At 39.7% G+C, this 27,942-nt stretch overlaps 1 protein-coding gene across 1 annotated transcript in view; it reads left to right on the top strand.

The window, feature by feature from the left end:
- The window catches only part of HS3ST5 (heparan sulfate-glucosamine 3-sulfotransferase 5), a 132,211-nt gene that overhangs the window by 31,041 nt on the left and 73,228 nt on the right, over positions 1–27,942 (top strand). The window contains exon 2 of the mRNA XM_016217552.2: positions 16,207–16,320. The gene's annotated coding sequence lies outside the window, so the exon portion shown is untranslated. The remainder of the gene's footprint in view (positions 1–16,206; positions 16,321–27,942) is intronic.

Genomic DNA, 27,942 nt, shown 5'->3' with positions numbered 1-27,942 from the left:
CAGAGTTCAAGGTTACAACCGTTTAAAGAACCTGAAATTTAAGTGCCTGTGTTGTCAAGATACAGATGCTTTTATAATCAACCAAATGAAACCAGAGTTAAATTTTGCTCACAGAAATTAAGCAAGCATGCCTCAGAAATGGTCACTAGAGCCTAAAGTGGAGTTGGGTCAGGGGGACCACAATGGGCACAGCCAAGATTTTGCTCATAAAATGGTCCCCTCCACACACACCTCAGAATAACTGTGAAGCCCCAGTTTTTGATGCTACAAGGTACGGAGTGGGTGGTCATTTGATGGTGCTGGGATGTATGCTGAGGATTCTCCTCACTTAACCTAGTGCTGCCATAAAAATGGAGACGAAGGCTCTTCCTTTAAGCCAGCATCTATCATTTTATTTTCAAAGCCTAGAAATTACCACCTTAAGACTGATTCTCATGAATTTGATTTTCATGTCATCTTTCTCTGCCCAGAAAACATTTATTTCAACATAAATAAATGCAGTTTAAAAGCTACCTGTTTAAATATCTCTCTAATAAAACCAGGGGCCTATTTTCATGTGTATAGCATTGTGTGTTAATAACCAAAAAGGTAGGACTGAGTGACAACAACGATAAATTTTAAGTATATTTTTATTTTATAATAATCATTAATTTGTGGTTGAAAATAACATTGGGAGAGGGAGCAGAAAACACACAAGTACATGAAATATACATTTCAAAAGACTTCATTTAAGAGGAAAAGAATGTCCAGATACAATGGGATTCTTCTGTGAGTCCATGTTTTCCTTTGTCCCATATTTTCTATATTTAATGTTATTAGACCACCATTAAGTCTGGACCAGCAGCATTTGTCACAGTTGAAGTCATTTTCTCTTTGGCCACAGCTGCAGTTTGAGGTTATTCATGATGACCCCATACTCAAAGGGCAGCCATCAAGTGACCTTCACCATCCAAGAATCTATTCAAACAACTAATATACATGTTAAGTGGAAACCAGGACAGATGGCAATATCACCACAGAGAAGTTCTTTGTCATTTTTGGAGACTGGTATTCAGCTCTAGTCTAGATGGGGCAATAGCTCCAACAATATCTTCACAATAGTGACGGTTTCAGAGACCAAAGCTCCACACATGGTTTTATGTTACGATGGAAAAGAATGTTTAACAGCTTATAATATTTGGGGACATTTGCAATCTAGCGAATTTGTTCAGTTGGTAGATGAAAAGAGTTATACATGGTGATGATTCCTTCACTCTGATGGGGATGCCTTGATAAGCAGGGTAGTCATGTTGTATTAACTACCTTTTGAACCCTTAATGATATAACAGAAAAAGGTCCTTTTAAAGGCACATACTTATGAGGAAAAGCATACATAAGAGACAACAGCAGCAAATCATTTAAGCTGGAAACTGATTTGACAAACCCCAAATGCTGAATCCTAAAATCAGCAGTGGACAAAGACCAGAAGCAATGCAGTTTTCACCAAAGCACTTCCTTAGGGCTCAGGCAATGACCTCACCGGGGATCTCTGGAACTGGGGGGTAAACACGAGCTTAATAACAGGAAGATTAAGAGCAACTAGGAACCCTGCAGATCCTCTCACTCATCCATCAGCTACGAGACTGAAGTTCTTTCCCATGATTAGGGCAAAAGAGAGTCCGGTGGACTTGAAAACATCGAGGGAAGAGGAACACGAGTATCACACTGAAAATAATGGATGTAAGTTCAGTGTTTACATATGGAATGTGGAGATCCACGGCCTTCTTCCTCGCTGGACTCAGAGAATCCAGGCAATCAGATTTCACCAGGAAGGCTATTTGACGAGACTTCGGGGAATTTGATCAGTTCAGAAATGAAAAACCGAAAGATACAAAAATCAGGGATTCCTTAAGGAAACAGCCTAGCCAGATCACCCTAGAGTCACAGGCACAAGTGACCCATTTCTTGCATGCTCACAAGCTCTTTACTCATCAATGTAAGCAGACAACAATGGATTAACACATGTTTAAGGAAAGCATATAATTTGACATACAGACTAAAAACAGTAATAGCTTTCAGGAAAACAGAAACTATATATGAAGAGGTAGACAAGATTTTGCCTTAGTGGAATGAAAATACTGTGCTATAGAAGAGGTATATTCAGAGAACAAAAGAAGTCTAGAAATTCATATTATAATAGCAGAAATAAACTAAATAGAAGAGTTAGAAGGTAAAGTTGAGGAATTCTCCCAGCAAATATAGCAAAAAGATAAAAAGATAGAAAATAGGACAGCGGATTTTTTTTTTTTAATTAGAGTAAGGATCCTACTTCTGAATAATGAGAATTCTCCGGTATGAGAAATATTATTTTAAATGGGGGGGGATGTCATTAAAGGAATATTCTCAAAATTAAAGAACATAAGTTTCCCAATCGAGGGGACCATGATGTACCCAACACAGTGTGTGTGTGTTGGGGGTTGGGGGGTAGACCACATTGATTAAGAAATTTTACAACACTGGGAACAACAACAACAAAAAATCCTAAGAAATTCTAAAGCAAAACTGTAGATCTCGTAAATTGGATAGATCATCAAAATAGTATCAGGCTTCTCAACAGCAATACTGGGTAACTATAATATAAATGCCTTCAAATTTCAGAAGGAAAATTATTTCTAATCTAAAATCTATACTAGTTGCACTATTATTTATGACGTTAGACATACCTCCAATATTATATTTTTAGATATACAAGAGTCAGAAAATTCTACCTTACATGTACCCTTTCTCAAGAAGCCTTTGGAGAAAGTACATCACCAAAGAAGAGGGAAACAAAGAAAGTAGATTACATAGGATTTATGAAATCAGGAAACAGAATACAATCCAACAGAAAGCATTGGGAATCTCAGGATGGCATCTGTGCAGCAACTACTTTGGAATGGAACCAGGCAGAAGGCTCCAAGAAACTTCTCAAAAAGAGGAAAATTTACAGAATACCTAATGAATTCAAACAAATCAAGAGATCTGCACAGTAAGAAAAGGGGAAGGACTGAAAGAGCGATAAACTATTGAAAAACTAAACAAGTATTAACTTTTGCAGGTTCCTTGCTAAAAGGAACACAATTATATTATACGTGACTCAGCTGAGAATGGTACTACGTAGTAATAATGTATTAATGATTGTTACACTCTCTGTTGATGTAACTGTACTGGGGGAGTGAGATGGCAGGCAGTGTTGGTGTGTCGTGTTTGTGTGTCGAGGATAGTGGGGGAGTGGGAGAGACAAAAGCCGACTCTTTCAAGAGCGAAATCGAATTCAATGTCTGAAACTGAAAATTCAAGGAAAAGTGATATAATATTTACAAAGGTAGTCAAAAGTGGCAAAATATTCCACTAGAGGAATTAAAAGTTGCTGCATCTGGAGAGCTGCAAATGGTGGAGTGGCCAGGGTGCTGCTGTTTTCTCTATAAGCCCATGGCACTGTCTCTTTACGATGTGTTCATTTCTTTCCCTGAAAAAACAGAGCCCAAATTAAAAATTAAAAAACTAGCCAAGTATTAATTGTTTTAAAGACAGAGACGGACATGATACATAGGTATGTAACTGATGCATACATAGGTGTGTAACCAGCCACCGGTTGTGCCAAATGCTGTGGCAGGTGTTTGCTGTTGAAACCAGGTGAGAAGAGATGTGGCTTGGTGGAGCAGAGGGATCACGCAGGTCGTTCCTGAGAGAGACACGCTGGCACCTTATGGGGTGGGTGTCTACCCCAGGAGCTGCCGAAAGACTGTTATGAGTAATGAACCTCAGAAAAGAGTAAGGAACCATCACATGTGGCTTCTGGTGGGCTGGAGTAACTAACTGCGGGCTGCCAGGAGCGTTCTGTTTAATAGTGACAAGGTTGGCCACTGAGACCATGCGCAGGATAATATTCTCTGTTCCCCGAGAGTAATTCTGTTGCCTCTAGTAATAGGAATAACCACCGGGCATCACAGAGTGGGAGAACCTGTAAGGACGTCAGGGCTCATCCTCTCTTATCTTAGCCTCTTTTCTGCAGTCAGGAAAGCTCGGGAGGTTTCCTAGTCTGCCCAGTCTCGTGCTGTTTGTATCTCATGCCAGAGCTACAGCAATGACTCAGATCTCCAGCTTTTTATCTAAAACTCTTCTCTACAAATATAGAGAGATAGTGTTTGTTTTTAGAGAAACTGAAATTAAATTGATTATCACAGTGTTGCCCAGTGACGGAAAACTTTACTTTCTTTATTCAATGAAAGAAAATGTTGCCAAAAAAAATATTTCCTATTTGAATTTTGCATTGTTGCCTAAATTTAGTCCTAATAGCAGCTTAAGGATGATCAATCTCTTTTTTATAAAATAAATGATTTATATTTTACACTCACAAGTAATTATGTGAAAATCCACTAGTGATAACTTGTTAAAATATTTCCAAGAAATGCATATAATACTGTGATGTATATGACTTACACACATTCTCATTCCGTTTTAAATAATAGCTTTGCTTTTGCTGAGGGGATATGTGTGTGTGTGTGTGTGTGTATAGTTATTGATTTTAGAGAGGAAGGGAGAGGGAGAGAAACATCAGTGACGAGAGAGTCATTGATCGGCTGCCTCCCGTGCACGCCCTACATGTGCCCTGACTGGGAACGGAACCGCGATCTCCTGGCTCATAGGTCGATGCTCAGCCACTGAGCCACACTAGCCAGGCAGGGGGCGCTTATATTTAAATAATTTTAATCATATGTTGAAAAAACTCACTATCATATCTTAAAATGTAATTATGCTAAAGAAACATATGAAGAAATCTCTCTCTTCCAGAGGAGCATCCGTTACAACTTAAGGCAGCATGTGCACGTCACACACATGCGCACATGCAGTCAGACTCCCTGGAGAAAGACCGTTCGTGGAGGTCTATTTTTGCCAAAACAGGAACGCTCTCTTTAAAATGTTCACACTGTTGTGCTGGGACCCTTTGACATTTTAGTCACGTCCACGGTGGCCAGATCTACAGCAGCACTTTGAACTGTTGGTGTGGGTCATGATGCCGTGCACTTGTACCCGTCTGCCAGACCCACTGCCACCCCAGTAGAAGCTTCGCACACGTTTAGGGAATAAGGCTGCTGTTACGACTACAAAAGAGACGTGTAGGCTTCTTTTTTCCCCCTGTAGTAAGGAAGCTTTGTAATAACTAGGTCACAGCATGATTTCCGATTGTAAGATCCAATTGGAAAGTTCCAAGAACTCTTTCAGATATACCAACGGGTAATTTAAAGTTGTTCTGCCTCTGTGCTCACTGCCCATCAGAACGCGGATTCTGTCACATAGAGGAAAGTAGCACAAAGATGTGATGTCCGTTGGAAACCACATGATACTCCTTTGGAAATCAGGAGGCATCTATGATTTGGTAGATTTAATTTCAAAGTATGTATTTGGTGAATTTCACCATGTCTTTTAGGTCACACAGGTAGAAAGAAGATTAGCAGTCGGGTAGGTATATGACCGAGTCTGTGTTTCCCTGGGGTTCTAGTCCAGTAGGATTGGTGGCCTTATAAGAAGAGGAGAGAGAGATCGGACTCCGGGTTCACCCCCAGGAAAGGCCACGTGAGCACACAGCGAGAAGGTGGGCGCCTGCGAGCCAGGAAGGGAAGTCTCATCAGAAGCTGACTGTGCTGACACCGTGACCTTGGACTTCCAGCACCCAGAGCTGCGAGAAAATAAATTCCTGTTGTTTAAGCCAACAATCTACAGCTCTCTGTTATGGCAGCCCAAGCTGCCTAAGACAGTGCCACAGAGATGCTCTGGGCACATGAGTGTTGAAGTGAAGCTTGCGTCAGGCAGAGAACAGGATCCCAAGACCAGAGTTAGAACAGTTTGGGTCGGACCAGGGTTCTGCCGAAAGACAGGGACGGGACTGCAGATGGGACAGGACCACACCAGGATGGAGATAGTAAAGTAAGAGCTGAAGCTGCGGACTTAAACCAGGTTAACTTTTTCTCTACTTTCTACAAGTAAATTACTTCACCACCTCATTCTAATTCTCGTACTTCACTACTATTTCTAAAACGGAGGTAATATTTTTATCACATAGCCATTGCGAGGATTAAATGGTTAGACATTAAATGACCAGTGTTTGGCACAATGTCTGACACATGCTAACATCTCAGTGAATTAGTAGCTACGTATAACAGCCAAAGTCAGAGAGCTTGGAGTCTGACCTGGTCTACACTCATTGGTTCATACCCCAAATATTTATTGCAAATTTACTCTCTGCCAGGCAAGATTATAGGTGTTTTAGAGATAGAGCAATGAGCAAAACAGAAAAAAAAAATTAATCTTCCTTCACTGAGCTTACCTTCTAGAGACAGCTAATGAGTCTAATGACAAGAACCTAAAGTTGACAGAAGCGTGAGTCCCCAGCCATGTCCCATATCCAGAAAGTCTTGTTCTGGGCAACTCACACAGTACCTGGGAATGCCTAAACATACGCAAACAAACAAACAAAAACCACAAAGAAAATGTATGCTGTCAAATAGCTTGTCACATATATGGTAAATATCGCTCATTTCTTTCCAAGCGAAGGACTCTGGTTTGATGTGGCATTTTGTAAAGAGCTACTTATCACTCCCGTTCCCTAAAAGCCTCTCTCCCTCCTCTCTCCCCTCTGGAAAGACAGGCCTCATGTGAAGACAGCTTTCTTAGCCAGAACACACACCTCAGTCTATCCATTGTCCTGTAACGTTTAATTTGCTTTCCTGAACCTTGTCTCCGAAAATTTCCAGCCTGACAAAAAGGAAACCAGATTTTACAACAAGTTGGGAAATTAAAGCTTCACAGTGACAGGTTTCTGAAGGGCCCCTTCCTGTTGCCGGCTCCCTCTCCTGACGTTTGTGGAAGTCTGGCGGGACAGTTGTGGGACCGTCCTAGCGCCGGGGACTTGCGTGTGCCTGTCCTTTCTTTTCGAGTCACCTGTTATCGTCCCCTCTTGACCCGGCAGGCCAGCTAAACTGTGCGGGCTCTTGCTGCATAAATAATGGCAAGGTAGCTGGATCTAGTTATGATTGATAACCCATTTTCACGTCTCAAACTATTCTCCAAGACAGCTCAGCAGCGATAGCGTAGTAAAACGGGTGGTTCTGCCATCGCTTTGGAAATTTGCCTTATTTTCCTTAATTACTTTGAGGCAAACTGAGTTCGTGCGTATACAATTCAAAATCCAGACAGCTAAGGGAAACTTTGGAATCAGCTGCCTATCACTGTATGTTTAAATATAAGACAGGAAAACAGTAAGAGTAAGTGCTTTTGCAAAAGTTCAATGAATACACAATTGGCATAAACAAATAATCACTAGAAACAATGCTGAAAGCAAATTCAACTTATTCCAAAATTTTTTTCATGTTTAAAAAAGTTCGATTTTCCCTTCGTCTTTCCATATAAATGCATAAATTCACTAGTTTTTCCCCTGTGTAATTTGAAATAAGAATACAACAGAGTATTCTTATTTCAGTAAATAAGAGTGTAAGAATACTCTCTTGTATTCTTATTTCAGTAAAACTTTCTTCTTTTTAATTTATAATATGGATCATGGAAAAGTCTGTTTTTACAGTTTGTTGCTTTTAATGCGCAATTATAAATTAAGAGTGCCAAGTAAATATAGGGTGGGGCAAAAGTAGGTTTACAGTTGTTCACATGGAAAATAATACAGTAATCAATAAATAATAACACTAGAATAAACTCTGTTTTGCATACTCACAACTGTAAACCTACTTTTGCATATAAATAGCAAGCAAACTCTTACAAAGAGAACTCCTTCCTCTGGAACTAGAACACCTCTCACAGGACTAAGTCTTTTGTTAGTAAGATAAACCCTGGAAATAGATTTCCCAGTAAGGACCTCAGTGTTTGTTTTTATTCTTGTGAAACCAATAAAGTGCTGACAAAGAGCGCAATAATGCGCCACCGATGTTTAGAAGGGAGGAACATTCCGAGCGTTGCATTGTCTTTGGAGGGCTGGACGTTGCTGCCCTTCGCCACACAGCGTTACAGAACAGCGGTGGAGCCCCACCTGAGTGTTACATACACTCTTTTAAAATGTCAAACCTTTAGGAATAGTGCTTATAATATCAGGTCATTACGTTCCCACAGGTTTAAGTCTGAAATATATGGAATTTAAAAGAATAGAAGGATATGTTTTTCCCACTGTCCTTCATACCTTATTTCCTATAAAATTGCAACCCCATGTCAAAAGCTATTTCCGGTGTCGTTCTTTGAGATAATAAACGCAAGCATTATTTTGATACATACTTGCTTCCTTGAATCTGGATGTTAAAATGTCTAATATTTTCCATGCAAATACAGTAGAATTGCATTACAGTTCTGAGGACAGAAGAGGGGATAGGATAGGAAAACACAACCTTCAGGTCCTGGTGAAAGGCTACTTGGTTGTGAGGGAAATGCAGATGTGCACAGATGACGGAAGCGACAAATAGGAAGGGAGCTTGTCACTAAATCGCAGAGCAGAAGGCTTTAGAGCAGGATTCTCAGCTCGGGCTGCACAATAGAATTGTCTTGGAGCATTCCAATTTCGGAGAGTGACTAGCATGTAAGTTAAGACCACAGAAAAGAATTGCTATGTAGGACATAAAAACAGATTTATAGCCGAGAACCTTCCTCTGTGCTTTTTAAAAAACCTGTGCGTGTTCAGCAGTCACACCTTTCTGTTTCGTGGGGAGGGGCGGCCTGGGGTGAGGGTGCAGATTATCATCATTTTCCCTGAGTTGGGTGTTCAGTAAACGCCTGGCTGCTAATCCCACTCCGTTTCCAGCCGCAGCCCTGCCGAGTTCGGCTGAATGGTGTCTATACCTGGGAGTGGGCGTGCATGTATATGTAATACTCTGTGTGAATGAAGAGCGAGACTCGTTCTTTCAGAAATGTTCTCTCCGCTATGATTAAAGGTAAAAATAAAAACTGTAAATTTCCGCAAATGCTGCAAGTGACTTTTTCTTACAGCGTACCCTTTTACATTTTCAATAGCACTTGTCTTTCTTGAAAAAAGTCCTCCATTCAAGGACCGCATTGCAACCACAGATCATTTGTGTACAATCTGTAGATGACAGACATTTGAAATTACGGTGACAGGTGTTCTCACATTGTTTCTGCTGATCTGATAAAAAGCATATTGCCACAAGAGTGTGGGGAACCTTAATTCCCCAGAATAAATTTGAAGCACCCTTTTGAGGTGAGAATTGCTGCAAAGAAGCATTTTGGAAAGAGGTGGGGTAGGTGGAACAGTTTTCAAGTTGAACACACAGTTCAGTGAAGCAAATGTGTTTCTTCAGTGGGGACTGTGTATACTGTACTTTAACTTATTAATCATTAGTATGGTCTTTGGAATTGTTTCCTGCCACCATCCACACGGTGGCCCCAGGAAGCCCAGAAGCGAGCCAGCGAAAACAACTACATGGGTGCTCCTGGTGACTTCTCCAATATAATTCAAAATTAGAAATAAGAGTTTATTAAAGAGACCAAAAAGAGGCTGAAGACTAAAAAATACAGAGAATCTCTTTCCTAGATGATGGTCCACCTGTGCCAGGATTAATATGTAAAACCAGTCAGTGGCAGCTGTGTTAAGTAATTTATGTGGGAATAAAAATTGGTTTTATATTACTTTTGCTGTGGAAGATAACATTCCAGAAGCTCATCGTATTTTTAATCTTGACTTAAGAAAAGTACTGCTGTGGCAATTTTTTAAATAAGAGTTACCCTTATCTCTTTGCAAGGAACTCCGTCTCTTCCTCCGGTGCCCTTCCTTCACATCCGCCCTCCCCTCCCCAACTCCAGCCACCCTTGCCCTTAGCCAAAGGCGTTGTGAAATATGGAAGCAGCTATGTCATGCTGTTATTTGGGGTATGCTTAATAAATGCCTCCCATATTTCAGAGGTGGTCTGAGGAGGTCAGCTAATGCAATTTCACTTTGATTACTTATTTGAATTTTGGATGCAAAGAACCCTGAACCAATTGCCTGAATTTGTCATAATCCTAATTGAGTTATCCACAGCTGCGTTATTAGATTTAAGGTACTTTCAAGAGTATATTGATTATTATAGCTCTTGATTATCTAATAACAGTATTCATAAGGTGCCCTCCTCTCCAGCTCCATTTCCCTGACTCACTGGATGGGACTGGTTTTTAATTTCCTCCCTTTCCAGGCACAGCGTCCCTCTAAGAGTTCGCAGGTTACGATGACAGAGCGATACAAAGCAAGGCGTAAGCTTCTTCAGACGTTATGCATTTATCTCCACCCAGTCTCCCTGCTCCCTTTCAGTTCACCCTTGCTGTTCCCATGAGAAGCCTACGTTATAAACTCAAATACAAACATGACATTCCAGAGCCAAACATCCATCAGTGGCTCCCACTGCACATTTTTACAGGGACAGGTAGTAAGAGAAAGCTCTTGAACCCAAATGCGACACTTGTTCCAGCTAAACGAAATCATCAAATGGGAACGTGAACATTAACACATGCCAACCCCACCCAATAAGTTAATATATTTTTTTAAATGGTTATATTTAACAGTTTGTATTGTCACCAAAAGGAAAAAAAACGGGTCAAATATGAACTTCTCCCTCAAATGACTTATTAATCTCTTTAACAAAGTGTTTGAGAGCAGCCAGGATATTCCAAGAGCCAGTCTAAGCAGTAGAGATTTAACAGTAAAAGCGAGAGACATGGCCTTCGCCTCCGTGAAGGTCACGGTCCTCTGAGGATGCAGGCGAGTAGAGAGACAAGGACGTCGCTATGACAGGGTCTTGGGTTGGAGAGAACAGGGCTCTGGAGAATCTAGAGAAAGGGCACCTAGAGAAAGGGTGATCAGCCAAATCCAAGCTGAGACCAAGAGCAAGAGCGGAAATTAGCCAGGCTGGTTGGGGTAGTGATCTAGGCAAGAGGAGCAAGAACCTGGCATACTCAAGGAGCGGGAGGAAAGCCCTGAGTGAACGCATGAGCAAGGGAGGGTGGAGTGGGGACAGAGGAGGCTGGAAGGAATCCGGACCCTAGTCATGCGGGGTCACAGTCAGAGACGCAGGTGAGGGGCAGTTTGTTGACCTGAGGTGCCTGTGGTTGTCCAAGTGAGATTTCCAGTAGGCAGCAGGCTATGATCTAGAAAGGTAACGTGAGTATAATTAAGAGGTAGCTGAATTTCTTGAGATTTCTGTTAGTTTCTAGAAACATTTTTGACTTTATCTCCTGTTAACTTATTTATAATTCACTGAATGATATATCTGGAGCTATTTTCCTCAACACATTTCAGAATTATATGCTCAGAACATTATCGATGAAGTTTTCCTATTCTAATTACTTATCTTTCATTTCTCTGTACTTTTTTCCAACCAGAAATTTGATGTAATTAAAAATGTTGTGGCCTGCCATAAAGAAATACAGAATGGAAAATATAAGCCTATAGCATTATATCACAAGTCAGTTCTGTGGAAGTTTAATTCCCCATGCTTGTCAGAAGTTGTTAAAACATTGCTTGCCTTTTTTGAATATAAAATGCGGGCAGACATGTAGTAATATATCAAAAAATGACACTTTGTCAAAGACGGCTTTCATGGGAGAATGTTCTGAATAAAATGTTTTCTTTTAAAAGAACCCGACCTGTTTAACATTCCAAAGCAAACACAAAAGAACACAAAATGCCTGAACTGACTGCCAGTCACAACAGTCAGCTTCATTTACCCTTTAAGACACTTTTTTTATATTCCAAAAATTGTTCCCCCAAAAGAGTTATCAGTTGTATTCCATGATAACCCTGGTTTGAAGTAAAATAAAAGTAGCTCTGACCCTCCTCAGAATGGATTCTTTTCAGCCTTCTTAGCACTTCTAACAGTATGAAGATGATATGGATGGTATGTCTACCGGTACAGTCAGTGTAATTATATGTGAAGCAACAATCCCTTATCTGTGAGGAACACTTGCTGTGGTTAACTGCATGCCAGTGTCTGGCAGATGAAATAAAGAATTAAAAGCTCAAACTAGTTTCTCAGAGTATTTTCCCCCCTAGTCATTTTTAAGTCTTTTAGCCTAGGGGAAACGGTAGCCAGAAAAGAGCAGAAAACAGATGGTATTTAAAGGCCTTAGCGAGATTAGCAAAGCAGATGCGCCTGTGTGCTCCCCGCCCTGGTTCCTCAGAGCACCTCTCCATTAGGATCTCTGCGCTGTTCCAATCCTCGGACCTTGTGAGGCCGTCCAGAGTTAAGACGACTGATACTTGAAACGTTAAACTTAAAATCAATAGATAATTGTGGCTTTGATCACAATCGAATGTCTAAATAGGAGGGATATCTGTATTTGTTACCTACATTCTTTGCAGAGAACATGCCTAAGTCTAGCCCTTGAGTGGGAGTATCTATCAATCATTGTTTAGGGAACCGGGGAGCAGGACTGAGAGAAACCGAAACAGATGGCAGTTGAAGGTAGTTGAGATACTGGATGGCTCCAAGGCATCCTGGTATGCCACGTAGCAGCACTGGTGTGAAAAGAAGAGAAATAGTCCACACAACTTCACTGGGTGTGTAAGCCGAGACTGACTTGATAGCCTCCTCAGAATTAAAATTTCTAAGGGGCGGGCTGGGGTACAGACGGTTGGAGCTAATGTCAGAGAATAGGGGCAACAGATTCGCCCCAACTATAAGGGCTCATCGTGGAGTAGAACGCCCAGGTTTTAATAAAATATTTGAAAATTCTGCATATATTGGTATGAGAGGACATTAATATTGGGGGCAACAGATTTTAGGTACTGATAGTTAAGCCACCTTTTAATAATAACCTCACACTATTATGAAAGGGAGAAATTTTTTTGTGTGTGGTAGTGGTGGTGGTTGTAAGCATCTCACAACTGAGTGCCTTAGGCCTCTGAGATGGAGAGCTGGGGACAGTCAGGAGCAGATCTGTGGAGGGAAGCTTCACATCCTGCCTCCATCACTTGCTAATTATGTGACCCTGGCCAAGTGCCTTAGCCTGCCCCAGCCTCACTTTGTTCATCTGTAAAATGGGCCTAATAATACCCCCTCACTGGGCATTTAGTTCAGTGCCTAATACATATTCAGTACCTAACAAACGGTAGCAATATCATTAATAAACAAATGTGCGCAGCTGAGCAGTTTACACACCAAGCACATGGAGGGTTGTAGGACATTCATAGATGTAGCTTCTCACTGCACCAGGAACCCAACTCGGGATGCTTATGGTGTGTGTTTTACAAGATTCTCCTGTTCTATAGACCCGGAAAAACAGTGCTACATTACTAGCTAGTCTCTCTTGGTTCCTGTGTATATAGACCATGTTGTTTGATTAAATAGAAGTTAAATTCAGAACGTTTCCTTGAAAACACTTTCTGATTACATCATATTGGACTGATTCAAAGAAAGTGAGGTGCAGATGCTTGTTACACATGTACGAATTATCTGCTAAAAACAGTGGTTCCTCTTGGATATATTAAGGGCAAAATTTACTTGTAAAATTTAGATTCCTTTAAAGCTTAAACAGTCATATCTTTGATTATAGACCGTCATTGCCTAGTAGGTTAAAGGATCTCTCGTACGTATAGAGGAAACATCCATGACATGTATTTGATTCTACTATGTACAGCCACACCAGAGACCCCACCTCCTGCAAACGGCTCACTGTGGGCTCACAACTGAAGCCAGAAAAGAACCAAACTGACTCTGATTTATTTTAATATTAAAATTTCACAGTACTTTTGAGCCATTTTATAAATTAATTTCAAAATGGATGAGGCAGTAACATCGAGGTTTAGCTAATTATGTTTAAATTAAATATAAGCATTTAAAATAACCATTTTAATTAAATACAAGACTCCGGCAACTAATCATTAAAAGTAGAATTGGTAACTTGAGATTTATCATTGTGAAATCACTTGTATCACTTTTCTAATGAGTTCTTTCCTCTGTAAATGAAAGACTAAATGTATCCCTCTGAACTAGTACGTAGTAAAAGGTCAGGGTTGTCAACTTGATATTGAATCAGTGCAAAAATATCTGCTTTACTACAGTCTCCTAGATACAAAACTGCAGTCACTATTTGCTAAATCATGTTCAATGTGACTTACATTTTAGTTCCTTAAACATCTTAGAATCGTTCTAATAATAACGGAGTATTTATTACTGCAAAGAAAATGGACATATTTTGTAAAACAAAAAAATACATACTTTTTATACAGGAGTCTCTGAGGAAGAAAACTTAAATAACTTTGTGATTTAATTTTTAAATTAAAATAATTTATTACAATTTTGAGAATAATGAGGAATAAATTTTGAATAGCTTCATTTTATAAATTGTAGATATTATACTTCAAACTTTATATTTGTAAGAATATACAAATATATTGATATACTCATTTTGTATATGTTTAAAAACTGACCAGTTCTTATACTGTAATGTTACCATTTAACATAAACCCTGACACATGGCAGTTGCTTAATAAATCTTTGTAAATTAAATAAACAAACATATTAACAAACATTATGAAATATCTTTTAAAAGACTGTCTACTAAAACCATTATTGCTGTATCTTACCTTCTGCTTGAACCCACTGACTTTGACTAGCTAATAAAGCTGAAGTGCTTGTGCTTACTGATTGGAGAACAGTATGTTTTCCCGTTGTCTGTCGCCTTTCTGTGCTCTGAAACTAGTACAAATGTTAAGAACCTAAAGTGATCAGTGCCTTTTTGGGTGGAAAAGGGTGATTTAAAGGCAAGTTTGCTTGTTTTGTTCCTTGTGTTAAACACCTGCAATTATGTTTTTCTTCTGTTGTGAAACTGAACTAATTGAAGGTACTGTCCTTAGGGGATGAATTCTACAGTATAATAAATGTTGAGTGCCCTCTCGAGTTTAGCATTTTAATTATTCGTAATTATAATGATTTCTGTTTATTTGAGAACTTTGGGAATAATTCTAGTTTATGAAACAAATTCAGAAGCAGAGTAGATGAGGCTTTGTTTTATTTTTATGTTGAGGTCAGCAGGGCTATGAATGTGCCAGAAATTCTCACAAGCAATGGAGCCAGTTTTCTGGCTAACAGGTGGGCACTACTGATGTGCGCCATGTCCTGAAATAACTGGATGCTCTTTTTTTCTATTCATTCTCTGATTTCTCTAGAAGTATTTGGGCAATGCAATGTTGGGATTGTGAGGGGAAGGGCTGACAAGGATTCAAGTGGAAGAACTGGAAATAATGGAATACAGTGTGACTCAGAGAAGAGACACAATAGATTTGATAGCTGGCTGTCAACCAAGTGTATACATTTTTAAGGTCTTTTCTTGAAAGAGGTTTGTGTGTGTGTGTGTGTGTGTGTGTGTGTGTGTGTATTTGCTCTGCACCCTAAACATATTTGCATACAATGCACCCACGTAAAATATGGATGTTCAAAATGGATAGTCTGGCTATTTTAGTACTAGAATAATTTTTATGTCTACTATATTCAAATATATACTAGTGACAATGATATATTTGGACTGGGCTCCTACACTCTATTTAGATGTCATATACATTCTTAATAATAGCCTGAAACAATGAAATCCTACTTTAAAAAAAAAAGCTTGGCATTACAACTTTGTTTCATTGCGATCTGTTTTACTTTTCCCACCTCTTTCTCTTTTTTTCTATCCCTCTAATCCAACGCTTTAGTTTTAGAGCCAGATTCTCTGCAGCTAGAGAATTACTCAGGTCTCCTGGTAATCTATTCAATTTAGGAAGCAGCAGCAACTTTTTAATACATTCAAGTAGCAGCAAAGGTAAGAATGATTGGTATGGATGATAGCATATGGCAATTTGAGCATTTTTGAGGACAGCACATTTAACCACTCTCACCTAAAAACCTCCGCAGAACCAAGGTTCTGCTGCAAGAACATTATCTGAAAGTAGATAGGAGTAGGCCCCAATTTAAAGTCCATCTCTGATGAAAGGGAATTAACAACTACATAATCCAGGGTTAGGCTCAAATGCGAGCTCTGCTCTTCATCAGCAAGTTGTTTCACAAAGAGACTGGAGGTACCATTTAAAAAAAAGAAATGTTCTGATTGCCCACAATCTGTTTCTCCTTCCCAAAACAAATGTTTAACCACAGCTACTAAGGAGAAGAAGGGGGAGGGGAAGGCTAATTGGAAAAATCACCTTGTCTCCGCCTCTACCCCCAGGTGCGGACAAGCAGGAAACAAGCCCAAAAGGCAGGCTGTGGACGAGGAGAGGCCATGGCATATCCACCAACCAGATAATCGTCGCTGGAATACTGGGGAGGTGTCTGAATGTAGGTATGTGCATTGAAGACTTCTGTGTGCGTTTGCATATAACACACCTGCCACCCCATCAGTCCCTTGAAAGCACTACTTGGCGTCCCTGACACACGTGCACACGTGCACCGGGCCACTCAGAGCTGGTGGCCCTCCAGCAGGAAGTCCTCCTTATTCTCTTGGACTTTTAAAACATCCTCCAAAGTGACTTGAAACTGCCTCCTGCTCTCTAGTCGCAGTGTTCCCGAATGGAAACCTTCCTCCCTCCGCTCACCCAGCACAGAAAGCCTTTGTGCTCCCCGGCCCTCTGAAATAACTCCCAATTCCTCTCTGCTGGGTTTAGTTCTGGTTTCCCACCAAGACCTAAGCCAAGTTCCACCTACACTTGCTGCTGTCTACATCCCCAATATTTGCTTTTTCCCAAACTTCTGCAGAACATGTAGTTACGCCCTTTCTCTGGCATTGGACCACCTGATCCATGTACTGCTTTCTCTCTCTTTATGCGTATGTCCTGTATCCTCAGTGTAAGTGTTTATTTCTGGAAAGGCAGGACCTGCCACATGTTTGTATACCAGATTCCAGGGCAGGGAGATGGGTGTGTAATGAGCTGCGGTGGTGAAGGGAGGTGACAAAGGACAGAGGTAAAGAACACAGGCCCTGGAGCCCCGCTACCTGAGTTTGAGTGCCCGCTCAGCCAATACTAGCTGGGTGCTCCTGGCAAGTTTTTTTGTCGCTTTTTAAAAGAAACTTTCTGTGCCTTAATTTTCACATCTCTAAAATAGGAATAGTAACTCTATCCATCCCCTTGAGTTGTAAAGTTTAAATGAGCCAATAAATTTTAAAAGGCTTAGAATAGTCTAATACATATAAAACACTCAAAAGTCATAACCCAGTTACTGCTGTATCCGAAGTAATATTCCATCTCAATTTTCTCAATAATGCTATCAAATACCATTATCACCATTCTAAAAACAGGAACCCTGTGGCCCTGAGAGGTGATGAATATTACTGGCAAGAGAATAAAACGTATTCAATTAACAGAAAAGAGTAAACTACAAAATTTATAATTTTTTTTAAATCATTTTATTCTCCTTGAAATTATTTTGGAGAAGTTACCAAAAAGCTCTGTTAAACTTGGCAGGCTAGCCTTCTTGGAATCTCTTCATCTTCTAGGAAACCATCAAGCCTTGTTCTTGTCGCTGCCAAAATCCCTTGGCTGCCCCCGCTTCATTGGTGCATCTGTAGCACTTAGCGCTGTGCTGGGATGTAGTAGATGATTGATAAATCCTTGGTTAAATTAAATGTTGTCACCCTGCTGATACAGTAAGTGTACTTTTCCCACCTGGCCCACCACTGAATGACAGGGTAGCTTTAGAAATCCTATGTAGACTCAAGAAACTACTTCTAGGTAAAGTACTGCCAGGAGAGGGGCTTGGGAGAACTAACATTTTTGAATGCTTATCTTATTCTAGGTTTGGGGTGTGTTTTTGTGTGTGTTTTTTACTTTGCAAACATTATTTCATTTAATCTGCAAAATACCCTATGAAGTGGGTATTTTTACCCCCATTTACCAACAAAAAAAGCTAAAATTCAAATAGTTTGACCAACATATTTTTTAAAAATCACACAACTAGTGGGAAAGAATTTCCAATGTAAGTCTAATCCAAGGACCAAGAAAGGATGAAGCAGTAATGGGGTAAAGTGAGGCTCACGTTCAGAGCCATGAGGCAGGTCCCCTTGACACTAGCTTCAGGTGACTCATGCACACGGTATAACCTCCTCGTCTCACATGATGTTATTATGAGTATGGAAATATTTCATTTGTAAATGGCTTTGAAATTATCACTGATGCTATAGACATAAGCTATAATTATGGGTCTGGTAAATATGGACACTGAAACAGTTACAGAGTCCCCCACAGGTCTGAATTCCCTAGCAGGTGATGGGAGGAAGGTGGAAGCGATGAAAGGAAGTGAAAACCAAAGACAAAGAGACGCCATGCCTGTGGAGGAATTCTAGAAAAGTGCTGATCCAAGGCTGTTCAGTTATCAGTTACCCTTATAATATATTACATTATGTTTTAACATGTAGCTATAATGGTCACAATCACTAAATCAAGGACTGGATATATAGGGCAATACAGTAGAAATCAGGACTGTTGCATATGGAGCTATATATCTTGCACAAGAGATGGTTGTGTGGCAAGCTACTCATTTGAAGGATTAAGAGTAATATTATCCTAAAATATTTGGTTCTAAAACTACATGTGTACCTCCCAGAGTACCTGAAACCCCTACACGCCTCAGTGGGATCCAGGCTGCTGCTGCTTGAAACAATCTCTTCAAAAGTTTTTCAGAGGAATTAATGGCACTTTAGTTGTTGCTGGTGTCTTGTTTTGACCTTGTAAATGTTGATGGGAAGTAGACCTATTTGATGAGTTAAAAAACTATGGCACACATTTAGTTAAAAACTAACTAAGCACGTGTTTCACTTACTATGATAGTAAAACGGCTCAGTGTTATAGAACTGTAAGGTGTTTTCCATTTCTCAGCATTTAGTTGCATTTCTACTGAGTTTAGATAATAATTAATCTCAGCATATGACCTTATGCATGTATTTAGGTTTATGAAAGTTATTTAATCTAAGAATATACCTATATTCTTTTCTTTTCCTTTGTATACTTGGTAAGTTTTAGAAACTAATTTTTCTAGATTTTTTTAAATTGTATTTTAGCTTGACTGAGAACAGACTTCCATATTCAAGAAGTCAAAGGGAAATTAAGAAACTGCTTTCATAAGTGTTTTTTGTCAAAGCTTGCCTAGGGAGGCCTCTACTTCCAAAGTCTACTGCTGAGATGGAGAATCTATGATCGATTGCTCAATTGCACCTGACCAATTTTAACTGTCACGTATTTTGAAAGATATAGACTATGACAATAACACATTTAACCTATTCTAATAGCCTCTTTAATATTTGAAGCTCATCATTATTGTTAATTATTAAGTACCTCGATGGTAGAATGGGTTATAAGGATAATGATTGGTGTGATACAGCAGCAAATGGCTAATTTAAGAAATACTTTTAAAGTGTATTCCTAAGCTATTAGGGTATCTTATAAACTTTTTTTTTTAAATATATCTTTATTGATTTCAGAGAGAGGAAAGGAGAGGGAGAGAGAGAGACAGAAACATCAATGATGAGAGAGTCATTGATCGGCCGCCTCCTGCTGGCCCCCAAATGGGGATGGAGCCCGCAACCTGGGCATGTGCCCTGACTGGGAATCGAACCCTGATCGCCTGGATCCTAGGTCGATGCTCAACCACTGAGCCACGCCCGGCCGGGCAAAACTTTAAGTCACTATGCAAATATTTATAAGACTAATTTTATAATAACAAATTATGTTTTTCTGCAAAGTAGTGAAATATAACAGAAAAATTTTACTACTTCTATTACTTAAAAAGTATTTGTGAACATGGGTTCTTCAATATGTAGCAGGATGATACCTGTCTGGGGGAAGACTCATAAGAATTAGAATGTCTGCTATTCATAGAGTTCCTGCTCTATGCTAGACCCTTTAAAATAGATCATTGTTATTCCTCAGAGTGTCCCTGCACAGAGATTTTGTTTTCCTCATATGTCCTTCTGTACAATTAGGGCTCAGATAGGTTAAAAAATATTTCAGTAAACCAGTAAAATGGCAGTGGCACAATTCAAGCCCACATCTTGGAGACTCCTAGGCTCTGTTTTTGACCATCAGGGAAGCCAGTTGCCTCCACAAAGGATGGGTGGTAAAAAGTGAAATAAAAAAAAAATTTTAATCCCCAAACAAAAACAATAATAATAGCTACAATTTATTAATGTGCCATGTACTGGGCTAGTTATCCTAAGGACTTTAAATTCTTTATCCTAATATACAGCTCAGAAGAGGTTTCTTCACCTCAGGTTTTTCAAATGGATTGAATATTAATATTCCCGTTTGCCCTGTGAGAAAGCTAAGGTTGAAAGGCATTGAATTGCTGACATAGATGGCACAGCTGATAAGTAGCAGAACTGAGTTTCTACCTCAGGTCTTGTCGAGTTCCAAAGTCCATGTCCTTTCTAAGAATATTAAAATCTAAAATATATGTGTGATTTATAAAATAAAGACTCTGGACTGCTGCATACTTATCTTTTCTCTGAATTTACTCTTAAAATGATTTCAGTTTTCTGTAGAAATTATCGAACTTTCTGTTAGTAAGGAACTTTCAGAAAATTAGAACTAATTCAATGAATGTGCACCAGTTTGTGCTTAATCTAATAGTGCTCGAGTTTACAACGAAGTCAGATTTTAACATTATAACTCTCATGCGCTCAGCTTATACTTTATGATCTAGAATTTTACTAAGAACTTAAAAGTTGAAACAGATTTATAAAACCCCGGAAAACCGCCTCACATACATAAATTGTTGTTCTGAATACCGCAAGTTACAAACACAACTGAATAGCTTTCATCCTAATCTCACAAGGAGCCTGGAGCGGCGTTTTGCATTCATTCATTAAACAAGCGTCCCTGATTGCCAGCTATTTTCATAACTGAGCTAGGGAGATTGGCAGAGAGTAAGAAAGCAACCCCGACCTCAAACAGCTTTGTAAATTAATTAGGGGGGAAAGACATGCAAACCATTAAGCAACAAAAAGTGAAGTAACATGGCGACAGTGAAATAAATCGTGTTTAATGAAAATTTTTTTAAAAGCCTGCTTACAGTTTCGTGGCTGGAGGTGCTGACTGTGGGTTAAAGTAGTGAAAGAAGCCTCAGCAAAAGGCCACTGACTGGGCGGAGAGGACGGGCTTCCCCGGTGGAGGCGGCGGGCAGCAGGTGCATTTGTTACCGGGAGGGCTTGTGCGGGGAGCTGGGAAAGACAAGACTGGGAAAGGAGGTGAGGCCAGGGGGCCGAAGGCTCTGATTCCAGCTGAAGACTGGCCTTTGGCCTCCAGGTGATGGGGAGGCATTGAAAAATTTTGAGCAGGGGAATGACATAATTAAAACAGTGCTTTAAAAAAGATAAATTTGACAGGACTGGGCAAAATGAATTTGTGGAAAGAGTGCAGGAGCAAAGAAACTACTGCAGTAATTCAGTTCTAAGGTGATAAGGTTCTGGACAGAAGTGACAGTGGGACTAGAAGGAAGAAAATAAATGCAAGGGGTAGTGCAAAGGAAGAAAGAAGGAAGGTTATGACTAGATATGGGAGAGAAAGACACAAAATAAATTAACTTTAAATTCTGTTTGGGAACTTTTATAGTTTATTAATTTTGTAGAGTTCATTGGACATCATATATAATATCCCTGCCACTGGATTCAAGGAAGATCTTGCTTTTATTCAATGTGGCATTTCTTTTAGCTAAATTTACAGTGAAGTCCTGCTTTCTAAGAGATAATAAATACTTTTACAAAAATGCCTGACAAAATATCTATAGCTTTATGTTGTAATAATAATAACTGCAGTTTTAGGATGGCAGAATACTCAGATGAGTAATGAAAATTCAGCTAAACAATGATGTCTAATTTGTTTCCAAAATTCCAATTTATTGGTTTAATTGTTTTTATATTTTCTACCAAACTGACTTTTAAAATTGTTCATTGATTGTCTACAGTAGATCATTTTCACAAATATGTTGATATGATTCTCTAGTAGTTTGGGGTTTCTTTGGTGCTTCCTCCCAGGATAAATTCCATTGTCTTCAAAATGTCCTTGTATAATTATTTTACTTTACAGGTGGGAAAACTGAGCCATAAAGAAAGTGAATTAATGATGTATTCAAGGTAGTGTGAAGAATCTATCTTTCCTTTAGGTCCAGCGGACTTCACTGATAAAATAAGACTAGAAAGAAAGAAATACTATTTTTGATTGTTTAGGTTTAGTGAAAATACCCAGTGCCAGGCAAATGCAACCTTGTTCTCTAGCGCACGCACACACACACACACACTCCACTGCATTACTGTGATATATGTATCAGTTACTTCAAAAAGCAAGTGTCATTTTAATATTACTTAGACACTGTTTTTAATGCATCAAGTAAAACATATTGTGGCTTCTAATATTAATTCCTTCTCCACTTAGCATTGTTAAAAATATTTATGATCTGGTATAGAGCAAAAATATCGTTATCCATTTCCCCCCGCTTTGATGAAAAGCATTCTTCAGCTGTTTTCTAGGGACAAAAGTTGTCAAAGTTTGATGGTAATTTATGTTGTCAGTCCATTAAGTTGATTTTATGGCAGCCAACACAACTATTGTCTATTTATGAGAAACTGAGGATCACTCTAGGTCCCCACGAAGGCCGTTTGATATCTGCCCTCTCATTTGGCTGACCTTGAGGGGAGTTGAGTTTGGTAATTTATGGCAAACACCATCTACAAGACCTATTTGCAAGATTCTCTGTCATTTAGCGCTAAATGATCATTGCTGAGTCCAGAGACAATCTGAGCTTCTGACAGAGCAATCCCATAAAAAATATTGCCTACCCACCCAGGTGTCCTTTCCAATTATCTGAAGTAGGAATTAATACTTTTAAAAGCTGCTAGTTTTTGAAAGGTTATTACAATTTATTCCAGCGGTTTCTTTTGCACATTATGATGAATTAGTTTATTACGCCATTATTTTCCATGTCAGCTTTTTAGAAGATTGAACCATAATGTTGAAACATTAGTGTGAATGGCAAACACACTATTTTACAGCTGAGTAATATATTTCTTTGAGAAAAATGTGCTCAGTTTTTAATAACAGGTAATTTTATGTTTATGTTCCTTAATGCTGTTGTCAGGTATTATTTATTTCTGTTTGGTAAGAACTGGAGAATTTCCTTTTAAAATGTTAATGGTGGTCTAGACAGATTTTAGAGTCATAGTAAGAATATATTACTTAAAAGTAGAAAATATAAATTGTAAATGTTTTTCCTGAAAGCTAATATTTTGTAAGGTTTCCTTGACACCAATTTAATACATGATTACTTCCAAGGAGAGTTACGCTCTTGTCTCAATTTTTTCTCTAAATGTAGTGGCCCAGGTGGGGTAGGGTTGTTCATTTTTCTAAGGTTTTAATGACTTTCAAGTTTTTACTTAATAAATCTTCTTGATCTTAAATGATTTGTTGCTTCATAAATCATTTAGTGATATTCTATCATTTATAGATATTTCATAACTAATATTAATTAGCACTTTGATGGAGATTTATTTTTTCAGTCATTGTTCTTTACTATATGTCTATCCAAATAGTAAAGGAGTATAGGTAACTTCCGATTTACCAAGTATTAAAAAATACCTCCATGTGAAAAACATTAATTAGAAGTACTTACTCTAAAGAGTATTCAGTGTATTATATTTTTATTCAGATAGCAAATATTTTTGAATGCGTAACACATGCCAGGTACTATAAAACTGTGCGCAGTTGGAACATAGCCAGAGCAACAGTTTAGAAATCCAATCTTTTTATTTCTGTTACAATTATTTGTACCAATACAGTTTTTAAAAAATATCATTCCACAAAATCCTGAATCTTGAGTAAGTGAAGCATGTAAGCGAACACTCTGAAGGTTTTACATTTGCTACCTCCAATCCAACAAATGCTTGCCAAAGGAAATACTGTTTTTGTTTTCTCATCAAACACACTTGTTTCTTTAGTAAACGTTTTCAATACTGAAGTTTTTATTTTTGTTGATGTGACTGAAACAAATGTTAGTTTTAGCAGAATTAAGATTTGCAGCATTCCATGCATTTTTCCATTATGTCAGAGAATTTTTTGATAATGTATGAGGCTGATAATGAGAATGCTGAAGTTTCTTCTTTCGGGGGAAGCACAACAGACATACAGAAAAATGCACACACAGTAAGTATACAGCTCAACGGACTGTCACAGAGTAACCAGCACTCAAATCAAGAGACAGAAATCACCAACATTCCAACAAACCCCCCTCCCCTTCCAGTTAATCATGCCCCACCTTCTGCCCTTAGTAACCCTTCTTCTGATTTATGACATCATAGGTTATGTTAGGCTGTTTCCCAAGACTTATAAGGTCATGATACAATTATTACTTCTTTTGCTCAGCATAATGTCTTTGAGATTCGTCCACATGGTTGGATTCTGTTGTACTTTGTTGTCATCGATGTGGTATATTCCATTGTTTAATGCACCATATTTTATTTGCCCAGTCTATTGATGATCACTGGATTGATTTCAGTTTGGGCTATAGCAAAAAAAAATTTTTTATGAGCATTATATATAGAGAGAGGGTAGGGCAAAAGTGGGTTTACAGTTGTGAGTACACGAAACAGTTTATTCATTTATTATTTATTAATTAGTATATTATTTTCCATATGAACAGCTGTAAACCTACTTTTTCCCACCCTGTGTATCATAAATATATATACACAGTATTGTACTATATATATATACACAATAAAAGCATATCTGTTGGAATATTCCCGGGCGTGGAATAGCTGGGTCTCAGGATAGGTGCGGTGTAGCTTTTGCAGATACTGCCAAAGCGTTTTCCTCAGTCCTGGTACGTTCGTATACTTATTAGTTATTTTCCTTTGGACCTCAAGCTAAAAAATAATTAGGGAGAACGGGAGTAAATAATTTCCAGGCTCATTTCCGGCCCAGAATTCTGTAATTCGGTACTTGTTTACAATGGAAAGCACTGGCACCGGTTTCGACAAAAGGCAGGTAATGAGAATCTGCGGCTTGCTTCCCACTCTGCTTCTCTGTTTGCGTTTGCGTGTGGATGTGGCTGTTAATGAACCTGCACGTTCGCAGTATTTGCTAAATAATGAAATGGCAGTATCTGATGTAGAAGAGCTGGAAAGTTCTCTGGTTTCCCCTATCGTGTTCCATGAAATACAGAACGTCTTTTCCAGGCTGGTGGTAATAACTAGACAGATGCAAAACAGGCCCTCTCCTCAGCGTCGCTGGTTATTGTCACTGGAGCGGAGCCCGAATGCATGTACACATCCTTCGGGGCATTTTACACAAAACAACTATTCAATACTTTTTTGTTGAACACGTTTATCCATTTTGCTGAATGATTTGGAGGGGACGGAGCTGTGGAGGTTGCATAGAACCCTGGCTCTGCCAAGGGACTTGGGCCCAATTATTCGTCCCCCTCCGCCTGCCTTTCCTCCTGTGTATGTGGGGAAACAGCCCCCGCTTCACGATCGCTGAGAACAAAGTGACGTCCAGACGTGAAGCACTTCCCACGGGGCCTGCGTGTGGCGCTAAGTGAGTGCCGGGCGGTACTGCTCTTGTCTTTTTAATTTTAAGATGGTATTTTTACAACATCTGTCTAAAGATAGTAACGATACTGCTGCTCATACTTCATGGAGAGACAGATATGCTATAAAGCCTGTTAGAAACTGACAGCTAGGTTTTATTCTTCCTTTTATTAATTTTTCCACAAATATTGATGGAGCAGACTACGGGCAGTGCGCTGCACAAGACGTGAGTGAATATTCCATCACAGAGAGTTTCAACACTGCCCTGGGCACACGCAGCCCACGCGGCTTGCAAGTCCTCTGGCAATTAACGTGCAGTGTGAGTAGGCATGAAGGGGAGGGCGAGGCACTCCAGGAAAAATTCCTGGAGGAAGTGGCAGCTCAACAACTGACAGCTGACAGATGTGCAGGACTCAGCCAGGTAAGGGAGGGAGGGGAAAGGAATGTTCAGGGACAAGAGCATGCCAGGCAGAGGAAATAGCACTAGAGGCCTGGAACATTTTCAGAAAAATTGAAGCTTAGAAAGCAATGTATGGGGAAAAGAAAAGAAAACGTGCCAGGAAGAAAGAGGTAAGGCTACAAAGGCAAGCAGGGACCATTCCATGAAGGCTTATGGGCTGGACTCTGAACTTTATCCCGGGGGTAATGAGAAGCTATTAAATTTTTTTTTAATTAGAGTATTTGATCAGATGTGTGTCTTAGACCATTCTTGGAGCAGAGTGGGACTTGGACTGCGTGGGAACAGGAAGGGAGGAAGACAGTAAGTAGAGCAGAAGGTCACAGCAGTCTGAGTTCAGGCCTCAGCGGTGGGAACAGAGAAAAGAAGACGGATGGAAAGTGTCTCCCTTGGGAATCCAGGATGGTACCCATGGTCCTACCTGGGACAGAGGATGGGCAGTGATGGGAATCGCTAAAGGAAAGAACACAGATGGCGGAGGTGGGGGTAGAAGACAAATGCATGGCCCTGGGGCAAGCTCAGACCGAAGCGCCTGAGTTATCTAAGGGCAGTAGATCAGCGAGTGTTGGATCAACAGCTTTGAGTTCAGGGGGGAAATCTTAGATGAAGATGCCAACACAGGAACTGCAGCGCCCACGGACACAGGACAGGGTGCCTAGCAGAGTGTGGCGTGAGGAGAGCAGCCGAGAAGGGAAAACTGCGAAAAGGCCATGTGTAAAATATAGGTGGAAGACGAGGAACCTGAAGGAGAAGCCAGAGGTGGCAGGAAAATGTGAAGAGTGTGGTTGTCATGACCAACGGAATGAAATGTTTCTAGAAGGGAATGAATGGTCAGTAGCGACAGCTGCTGCCAAGGTGTGAAACAACCTGGGTATTGAGAAGCGCAACCACCGGCTTTGGCAACAAGGAAATCCGTGGACACTTTGCTAAGAAGAGGCTGGCTTTGAGCAGGTCAAGGAACAAATAATAAATAAAAACACAACTACGAGTTCATGGGTTTCCAGGCAAATGTGATTACTAAGTAACACATTACATAACTATATTTAAGATAATCACTCTAAGATCTGTTAAATACATCCTTTAAAATTTAAATCCAACTACAAAATACATATCACTTTTGATCATATGTGTGTGTTTTTTATAGGTTTTCATCGCTGGCTTGACATTTACCTCTGAATCATAAAAATATTCTATAGAAGAATGTAAGTTTTATGCTCTAATCCAATTGTTAGAAACTTGCCTCTTGATGAAACTTAGCTGAGAATTCTGAAGAAACAAGAGTGGGGTGAGGGAAGAGGCTTCCTGTGGAGATGTGTTGTTGTTGTTAATGTTGAAAAGACTAGAAAGTGGAAGCACAGCACACAGGAGTTCCGAATGACAGGAGGTTCACGTTCTGCATGTACATATATGCAGAGTCCAACAGAGACAGAATAAACTCCCGGAGGGAAAGTCGGTGATTCATTACTGTGAGTTAAAAGGGGACATGTTATAAATCATAAGCAGGACAAGCAAGTTCTGTTTGCCCTGCTCTGTTCCACTGTTGAAAATTAATTTTCCTCGGGATTTTTTCCTGGTGGCTGTTATTTACAGTACGGTCCACCCAGAGCAGCTCGTTCCTTCCCACAGGCAGTTCCTGCCGGCGCACCGGGGTAAACAGCAAATTAGTTTAGGGGGTTGGAACACTACGCGAAAGCGCTGCTTCCAAATCCAATCTATAAATGCAACGTGTGTTTACCCTCGCATTTCACACCAGGCCCAAGCTCAGTTTAGGTATAATGACATTTGTGTTTGAAAGAGATGTGAAAGAAATCACGTTTGGGGAATTTTTCTTTGAAAAATATGCAAGGTCACTTAGGCATACGATATAATGGGTCATTTCATGGACACAACATCTCACAGTGGCTTTTTGACTTTGAGGGTAGAGCTAAGGAGCTGGT

Source organism: Miniopterus natalensis, chromosome 5 (assembly GCF_054644295.1).
Source record: "Miniopterus natalensis isolate mMinNat1 chromosome 5, mMinNat1.hap1, whole genome shotgun sequence".
In the NCBI taxonomy this organism is placed as follows: Eukaryota; Metazoa; Chordata; class Mammalia; order Chiroptera; family Miniopteridae; genus Miniopterus; species Miniopterus natalensis.
This window is presented reverse-complemented; position numbering and strand designations above follow the sequence as displayed.